This window comes from Pinus tabuliformis, chromosome Q, assembly GCF_031772625.1.
Source record: "Pinus tabuliformis cultivar Carrire ecotype Pingquan chromosome Q, CPIR1, whole genome shotgun sequence".
Taxonomy (NCBI): Eukaryota; Viridiplantae; Streptophyta; class Pinopsida; order Pinales; family Pinaceae; genus Pinus; species Pinus tabuliformis.
The window spans coordinates 1,175,108,251-1,175,118,104 of NC_142296.1; the positions used below are offsets into that span (position 1 = coordinate 1,175,108,251).

A 9,854-nucleotide genomic window follows, 5' to 3' on the forward strand; every position below is an offset into this window, starting at 1 on the left:
AATTTCAAAAAATTCGTTTTAGCTTTTATTTGAAGTTTCATAAAAAAACATTCTACTCTCTGTTTGGAATTTTTCATTTGTATCGTGATTTCTCTCTGCAACTTTCTTTGACTTGTAACAGTCTCGCTTCATTAAGCGCTCTACATTTGTGGTTTCCAATAGACATTTCTAATTTCAATGAAGAAATGAGCAAATGTCGCTCCCACAATATCTACGAAGGGAAAAATTAATAATCCCTGGATGATGATTGCAGTCGTACCCATTTGCCAGGGCTGGGAATGCCAGCGTTTACAACGAACAGAAGATAGTACCCGGAAGGAGCCAGGGCCTTAGACAGAGGAGCAGTAACCGAGATCTGATAACAACTGGCAGACCACAAGGCTCCGGCAGAAGATTCAGGAAGATACACCAAGTCGATAATACCCAACTTGAGCAACCTCTGGTTCATGGAATAACTGTGCGTGGTAAACGATGGTGCCAGAATTGTGACCGAAACCCGGTCCAAGGAGCTTTTCAGGAAGAACCTGAACGTAAAGTTAGTACCATATCCCATGAGGTTACCAAACCCGAACGACGAAATGAAAGGGCGGTTCATCTGAGAATTCAAATAAGGCGGAGAGAAGGCCTCCAGGGTGAGGTTGGTGGGATACAGCACACCTGTAAAACTGTAGAATATGTTGGGATTGCTCCCACCCACGAGGACCCGGCCGTCGGGCATCACATGACAAGCTGAATGGTACATTCTGGGGATGCCAGAGGGTCTCAGAATCTGAAACGAATGAGAATCAGGGTCGTAAAGAAAAGGATTCAGAACGGGGTCACGGGCGAGGAACCACCCCGCGGTGCCGTTCGAAGCCCCGTTGATAATTAGCACGTCTCCCGTAGGAAGAAGCAGCATATCCCCCATGACTCTGCGCATCGGCATGTTTTCCATTGCCCAACACGGGTCCTGGTCGGTGATTCTCAGTCGCCCACAGGTTTCGGAGGCGGACAGAAACCGGCCCCGGTTGGCTTCGGAAAAGGCGGAGTCATTACCCGCCCCACCGCAGATCATGACTTCGGCGTCTCCAGCTAGGGCGTCCAGGGGGAGTAGGACGGAGGACCCGGAGCTCGGGTAGTTCCGCGGTCCACCGGGCATGTCCGGGTATGACCGGACGATTCGGTCGTTGAGGTAGTCGAAGAGAATCGATCTGGTGTTGGCGAAGATGAACAGGTTCCCGTCCGGTGCGAGGTGGACGAAAGGATAAAGATTGTTCTCTGCACTGTCCCTCGTCTCCTGTAGGAACGGAAATGTGAAGATGACTGACCCGCTTTGGCCCGGCGCCTTGGGGACGAACTCATAGCTGAACTGCCGCCGCCCACCGACGACGATAATTCGCCCGTCTGGTAGAATCTGATTCGTCGCATACCATCTCCTCCTGGCCAGGCCAGCCGGGTTCTCGATCCAGTCGCATCCCTCGCACGGATTGAATATTCTGACGACCCGATCTCCGTCATTGTAGCCACCGGTCTGCACTAGCCGGCCGTCCGGCGCCAGTGCCCCCGACGAACACCATGTGTCCGTCTGAATTGTGAGCGGGCGCACCTGCTTCTTGTCGATGTCATACTCAATGGAGTGCGCCCAGCAATCCACCGGGAGAGCAAGATCGTTCGGGTCAATCCGGCATTTTCCCTGCGGTAAACTCATATTGGAAGGGCCGTAGTCCGAGCGGTCGAAGATGATGATCTTGTTGTTGGGCAGCAGCGCCATGTGCATCGCCGAGACACCCGAGTTTGCCACCAGAAGCTCCCATTTGCCGCCGGGTCGACTCTCTGCTGCCGCGGGCCTGGAATTAATCAAGAAGAAGCATGAAGCGAAATACATTAGAGCCCACATGAGCCCTCCCTGTGTCCTTACTGATCCGAGCAGCCGATCCCCACTTCTTGCCATCGTTTGTGCAAAATCTTCAGGTCATGATCTCAGTTCAATTCAATATATCTCATGAAACAGCCAAATCAAGAACTTCAAAAATCGATTACAGGTGATGATCTGATCTAATACCATGCTATGCATTCTAGTCGGGTCTTCTCATATTAGCCAAAGGGTCGTTTAAAGCTCTGAACTGAGGCTACTCTTCTCATATTAGCCAAAGGGTCGTTTAAAGCTCTGAACAGAGGCTACTCTTCTGATATTAGCCAAAGTGTCGTATAAAACACTGAACAAAGGCTATATACTAGCTAGCACTGTGCGCTTGTGTATGAGAATCCCAGCTATCTAATCCCTTCCCTTGTTTCCCTTGTATGGAAGCAAGGGACCATCGAAGGAATTTAAGGTGAGGAGAGTAATGTATATCACGTGCGACAGATATGACGACTGCAATTCCTTTCACCACCGATCTCTGAGATATCATAACTTCGTTGTGCACTGATTTAATACCAACGCTTTTTTCCTCTTATTTCAGAGTATAATTTTGTGGTGTTAAGCTCGACTGGAAATGATGGTGGAAATTTAGTATGATTTAATAAAAGTTGAGATAGGTTTTTTGTAATTGAAAATGATGGTGGAAATTTAGTATGATTTAATAAAGTTGAGATAGGTTTTTTGTAATTGAATTTGGGTAATTTAATGTAGATATATTTTAAATATAAATTGAATGAGTGGAGAGGGATTTATTTTTTTTAAGTGTAAATTTTTATAAATTTATATTATTTAAATATTTTGTATAATTATTTAATTTTTTTATTTTAAAATTTTTATTTAAATTTATATGAGCAAAATTCCAATTTTAATAACAAATAAATAAAATTACATATAATACTAAACTATAAAAATAAACTTACAAACTCAATAACAAAAAACAATTTATAATTATTTAAATTATTAAATCAAAACAAAAAATTACCTTTTTAAAATAAAAAATTAAATTAAACCCGTATCAATATCCCACGAGCCAATACTACCAATAATTTGTAATCTGACAAGGACATAAACATCCTAGAATACTAAACACCTTATCCACTCGGAAAAAATATAAAAATATCTACCCTCATGCTACATCATAGCATCAGAACAAGGCAATATTAATTTATAAAACAAATGAGAGCATTGTGAAACTTTAGCATAACGCATAATTCGATGGACCTTTCACATAAAAACAATCACGTGGTACGGATACTCTACTACTTGGTTGTGACTTAGAAGGAAACTACCATTATGTTCATCATTTTTTTAAGAAAAGTTACATTAAAAATTTTATAAAGTCATAATATTGAGGGTGGTTAATTTATTGAATAGAATGAAAAGTATATAGTGTTAAGGGATAAATTATTTGGTGAGTTCTTGTTGTTAAATATTGTGATTATTGTGGGGTTATGGAGTCAAATTTCTTCAATGTCTTTGAAGTTACGTCTTGTTAATTTAGTGTGCGAATAGATCTTAGATTTTTTATGGAAATAAAAATAATGAAAAATATATAATTATATTGAAAAATAAAATAAAATAAAAATAAAAATTATATATATAATAAAAAATAAAATATATAATTAAATATTATTTATACTTTAATTATTTTTTTAGTTTTATTTTTCATTTTTTAATTTTTATTAAAAATATTAACATATAAAAAATAATAATAATATAATTTTATTCACTAAATTTATAATAGAATAATATAATAACTATTCTTACTTACACAATATATTATACTAACTATAATTCATATCCATTAAAAAATTATAATAGTATTTAATAGGCATGTTGGTTCAATACAATGTATGTATCATGTCATGTATGTATTTTCATTATTCTTATTGTTAACAAAGGGTTGGATTGGTACATTTCTTAGCAATCACTAATTTACTATTATTTATAATAAAGTTTTCTTATTTGAAATAGTTTACTATTATTTATAATAATAATAAATTATTTGAAATATTCATAATAAGGGTGTATGGCTAATTTTGACTTTGTATCAAAAAAAATTATTTTTCTATTTAAAATATTAAAAAAAAACGTAAAAAAATACCATTTTGAATTTTCATTTTGAGTACTATCACCACACCTAACTTCATTTATTTGATATAGTTGAATTTTACCTTAAATAGAATTTGGAATCATTTTCCAAATCAATAACAATAGTGTGAATATCACACCCCATTAAAGGCATGGGCTCTTATTTGAATTCAATATACCACATAAGTGTTGTAGCTATATTGTTTCCATAGAGACTTCATAGAAACAATGTATTATGTATTTTTACAAGATTAAATAACCCTTTGTTACCTCATGCACTTCTATCATACAATGCTTTCTATCATGGGAATTACTTGAACTTCCCTTGTCCACATCACCACCCATGTTAGAGTCAAAAAAACCATACATTTGAAGTTCTTTCTTGTATCTTTATAATAAAAAATACATACTTGTAATAAGTGTACATTAATGTATGAGAATCTAAATAGTTATCTTCCAAGTGGCAATATAATTAATTTAAAATTAATTTAAATATGATAGAAATCGTTATAAAACTTAATAATATCATGTATGTCATATATCATCATGTAGAAATTATCTTGTATGTCATATATCATCATGTAGAAATTTTTTTGGAGATTCAAACTACATATTGTAATATGTTAGAACAATTGACTTGAATCTACGCTACTCATCTCATCAGCCCAAACAATAAGCGATTGCTGAAATCACGAAGCATAAAAGAGAAAGAATTTAATCACACATAACACAATAATTTTTTGGCCAAAGCCGCAACTAAAAACTCCTGCTATCTCTATATTGCATTAATTAGAAAATAAGAGAAGATTACAATGCTTTTATCAACCGCGACCAACCTTTGCACTATCTCAATTTATCTCACTCTTCCCAGACAAGCTCAAGCCAATACTTAGCCAATTTTGTTACTCATGCCAAGCTTCCTTGCGCAATTTCCTTGGGAATTAACCCATATTTAATTGAGAAATTCCACTAATATGAATTGTGCAATCCTCATAGGCCTTCCTATGATTGCATGCACCACCTGTACAATTCATATGATTATACAATTGATAGTACATTGTCCCTAAACTACAATCTCAACTGAGTTTTTCTCTGATCTGACATGCATGAGTTAATTATGAGAGAATCTTCAGTTCATTGTTGATCACTACATCTTACACCCCACTATTGAATCCTTCCACTAATTCCTACATCAGTTAGAACTAGTTTAAGTGACTTTAACTCAGTTAGACTGAATTAAATAATTACAACTCAAAATAAACTCAACCATCCCGCTATTGAATCTCTCCACTAATTCCTACATCATTTGGAACTAGTTTAAGTGACTTTAACTCAGTTACACTGAATTAAATAATTACAATTCAAAATAAACTCAACCACCTCACTATTGAATCTCTCCACTAATTCCTACATCATTAGTTGGAACTAGTTTAACTGACTAAAACTAAGTTACACTGAATTAAATAATTACAACTCAAAATAAACTAGACTAAAACTCAGTTACACTGAATTAAATAATTACAACTCAAAATAAACTCAACCACCCCACTATTGAATATCTCTGCTAATTCCTACATCAGTTGGAACTAGTTTAACTGACTTTAACTCAGTTACAATGAATTAAATAATTAGAATTCAAAATAAACTCAATCAGAACTTCCTAAAAAGTGGGAAAAATTAGACCTTCGCCTAATATCATATATTCTGAAGAGAAAACCAAAAAAATATAAAAATATCATTCATAGAACTAGTGCATTGTTTTGTAAAGACACACAGAAAAAAACAAAAATATAAATAGTAATGATACTGGTTTATTAAAATAAATTTAGCAAACCTTTTTCCGGAGTAACATTTTCTTCAACATACTTGTATTTCATAACACCCTATAGCCCACTGAAACCATTCTTAAATGGTGTCCACCTCCATACTGACTTCCGTGTATATGACATCCATAAGGCTTCCAAGATATGAATAATAAATAATCTCTGCCCAACGCTGGATACGAATATCCTTTAATAAACTGGATCGAGACACATGTCACCGCGTTTGAGTAAATTGTACGAGAAACACTCTCACACTGCGTTTATAAGAACGTACCAGAGCCACGTGATAACACCCAGAAATTTACTCCGTTAACCCAATCACGTTTGAACAAATTTCATGTAAACATTTACCCCTAGAGTGGTTTTAGTTGTTAAGCATATGTGGGTTTTGTTTGTTTTTTTAATCAAAATTTTATATAAGTTTAAATTCATAGCTGTAGAATATGGGATCTGTATGTAAATTGCAGACTAAGGGAATATCTCATAATCCGATGAAACTCGCCGAAAAGATCTCGTTTTCTCGTAGACTTTCCCCTCGTAAAACGCTCTGAAATGCTCTTTTAGCAAAGCGATACTCACTTATAGGAAATCAAGGGACTCCTTCAGAAAGGAAATAGCTAATACAGCCAATAGCACTTCACCTTACTTTTCCCTTAACTGGGGAATTGTATAAGTCTCCAGATACAGATAAAGGGTATGAGTTTCGGAATCGGGATCCAGGTGAAGATATATTCACAGAGATATCCATATATAGTTTAGTCATCGTGATACAGACCCGTGCATTCAGTATGCAGAGGTCAATTGTTTCACCTCCTTTTTAACGGTCCCATTCCGAGACAATCTCTAAATCTGCAATCTACATAAGTTTACTATAAAATATATACACTTTTACAAATTTTAGTAGTTAGTTTGGCAGTCAAATAACTGGGCAAGGATCTTCATTTCATTGGTGAATATTTTAGGATTGTCTAACGAGGTGGAGGAATTGCTGGGACGGTTAAAAGTGGTTGGAATCCGGGTAAAAAAATTTCAAAAAATCTTGTAGAGGCAGTGTTTGAATCATGTTTTTGATGGTGAGAATGGATTCAGCACCATCAAAAACGTCTAAGACACCTAAAATTTTGAAGTTTGACGTTTGATATGAGTTTGCGTGTACACTTAAAAATCGATGATTATTATTATTATAGGTAAGCATTATACAGAACATTAATGCAGTGAACACTAATTCGGTGGGTAAAATAGGGAGCATTGTATGTATTTTGATTGCAGATTTAGGAAATGCGTCAAATCGGTTAAAATATGTATATTTTAATAAATTTTAGTAGTCAAATAACTATTTAAATAGTTTTTATTTATGATTAATACTTTATTCCACAAACAAACAAAAATTGTGCACTAATATGTCAAAATCTGTTAAAATATGTATATTTTAATAAATTTTAGTAGTCAAATAACTACTTAAATGGTTTCTATTTATGATTAATACTTTATTCCACAAACAAACAAACAAAAAATTGTGCACCAATATGATTGAGTCGATAGGCTTATTCTACAACCCAGTGTGATGAAGATGTGTAAGTTTTTCCATCCGCCTTAAAATAAATAATAAAATAAAAAATATTTTCTAATAAAAAAACAAAAATAAATATGTTATGCTTGTTTAGTAAGAAGTTTAAACCTTATAGTTTTCAAAAATATTTCAACGCAACTATTTGAAGATTTATGTTAACTAGTATTGACTGTACCAAAAAGGCTAAATAATTTTATGCATGTTTATTAAGTTTTCCATATGCCATAATATAATATCAAATCAACTTTAAAAAGAGGTAAAGTAATTAGAAACTAAAAAAAAAGGTGAGTAAGTTGTTTAAGCCTTATACTTCTCAAAAATATTTCAACCCGGTATTCAAAAAATATTTGAAGATCTATGTTAACTAATATTGATTATACTTGCCCTGATGGGGGTGATCAAACGTAGACAAGGAGTCAAATTAGTGACCCTTGAGATATTTGAAGATCTATGTTAACTAATATTGATTATACTTGCCCTGATGGGGGTGACCAAATGTCTATAGGGAGTCAAATTAGTGACCCTTGGGACCTGCTTCAGCTCCACGCACACATTAATTCTACATCATGCGAAATCTGGGTATTCACTCCACGGGTACGAGGGAAGATCTTGCTCTCCTTGTGGACCACGCACACATTAATTCTACATCATGCGAAATCTGGGTATTCACTCCGCGGGTACGAGGGAAGATCTTGCTCTCCTTGTGGACCACGCACACATTAATTCTACATCATGCAAATTTGGGTATTCACTCCGCGGGTATGAGGGAAGATCTTGCTCTCCTTGTGGATAAATTCGCAGGTTTGTTTGGAACACAATGCAGTGTTCAAGCTGGGGCAATGAATTTTGGCAAGCAATGTGTGTGGGTCTGCATCCATGGTGGCTCCCTGGGGTTCCTGCCTTGGCTGAGAGGTGTTGTGGAGGTTAGAGGCTCTATGGTACGGTTTGGAATTTATCATTTGCTCTATCCTTGGGACTCAGGCACGCAAAAGTGTGCAGAACTGAGTCGGATCCAAGATTTAGCCCGTCATTGGCTCACGCTCAGCAAAATCCTCTCTCCGGGCATTCAAATCTCTAAGTGGGGTAAGAAATTTGTCTCTCTTAACTTATTTGCTTGTTTGTATGTTCCGAAGATTTCTTATCTGGTGTTGGGTGGGTGCGAGGTTGCAAGCTCTTCATCATCTCTCCTAGACGTCTTTTGGTGTGAGGATGACTTTGGGGTGCCTGGGGAGCGACCCATGTGTTCTTTCTTGTTTAATTATGGTTGTGTTGTTTGTGGTGGAGGGTGATTAGGGTGGTGGACTTGGTTTTTACCACTCGGCCTTCCGATTTGGGAAGTTATTTGTTTGTGTTGCTTCAAAGGGCGAGTGGCGAGTGTCCTAGTGCAGTCTTCTCCTATGGGCTAGTTTTGTGGTTATGGTACTTGTGTTAGGTTTTGCAGGTGCTCTATTGGTTCTCCTTCAAGGGCTTGGCTCTGACATCTGATTGGCTCGGTCCTCTTCTCCATGCCCTCGCCGCGGAGTGGGCAGTATTTTCAGGGGAGGCGTCCTGAGCCTAGTCTTAGTGCATCCTTGGCCAATTTGGGTAGCCGAGAATCCGAGGACACTAAGACTCTCTCTGCAGCTCATTCGCCTGGTCATGTAGTAGCTCTGATCACCATGGAATCTATAGTTGAACAACTCTGACACATCCAAATTAATATGGATATTCTCAGGACCACAAGTATGAAGACAAAAACGAAATTATAGCTTACTTCAATGACATTCAGTATAGCCCGAATAAAATTCTAGAGAAGTTGGATAGTCTTCGGTGCCATCATCGTCGTACGAATGACCATCTTCACAGTCTAGAAGTGAGGGTGGAACATATCGATTTCCATATACATGATCAAGTCAGTTTCTTCGCAGCTCGCCCTTGGTATAGTTTCTTCACAGCTCCCCCTTGATAGCAACTCCCCCTTTATATGTTGTCGTCAATTATGCCTTCTTTTTTGTTAATTTCATATATGCTAAAGCTAGAAAGCCTCCGGGAAATAATGCATGTAAGTTGTCTCTTTTGGTATTTTCCAGTCCCCAATCTCAAAAATTCTGGTCGGAATGAAAAAGTGGGGACTACCGAGATGAACTATGTAAGTTGCATCTTGTTGAAAATCTAATGAAAGCAATTTTGAACAATAAAAAAAATAATGACTATACTTAAAAATATATTTTAATGTGCATAATGTACTCTATATAGCATTTAAAAATACAATATAAACAATGTAGGTTGTATAGAGATTTTTTTTTTCAAATTTTACACTTTAAAAGAAATTTACACCTAAAATAATTTGATCTTTCTCGACTCATCTTAGATCCGTTGTTAAAATAAATCTATACTATTATTGAATTTACCTAGTAATATTATTCCATAACTAATCTTTTATCCCACAAACAAACAAAAAAATCTTATACACCAGTCTAATATTTAATAA

The 9,854-nt window shown here is 36.2% G+C and overlaps 1 pseudogene; it reads right to left on the bottom strand.

Moving 5' to 3' along the window:
* Positions 1–226: 226 nt before the first annotated feature.
* LOC149223881 (aldehyde oxidase GLOX pseudogene) lies at positions 227–2,435 on the bottom strand (annotated as a pseudogene).
* Between the last annotated feature and the right edge of the window lie 7,419 nt (positions 2,436–9,854).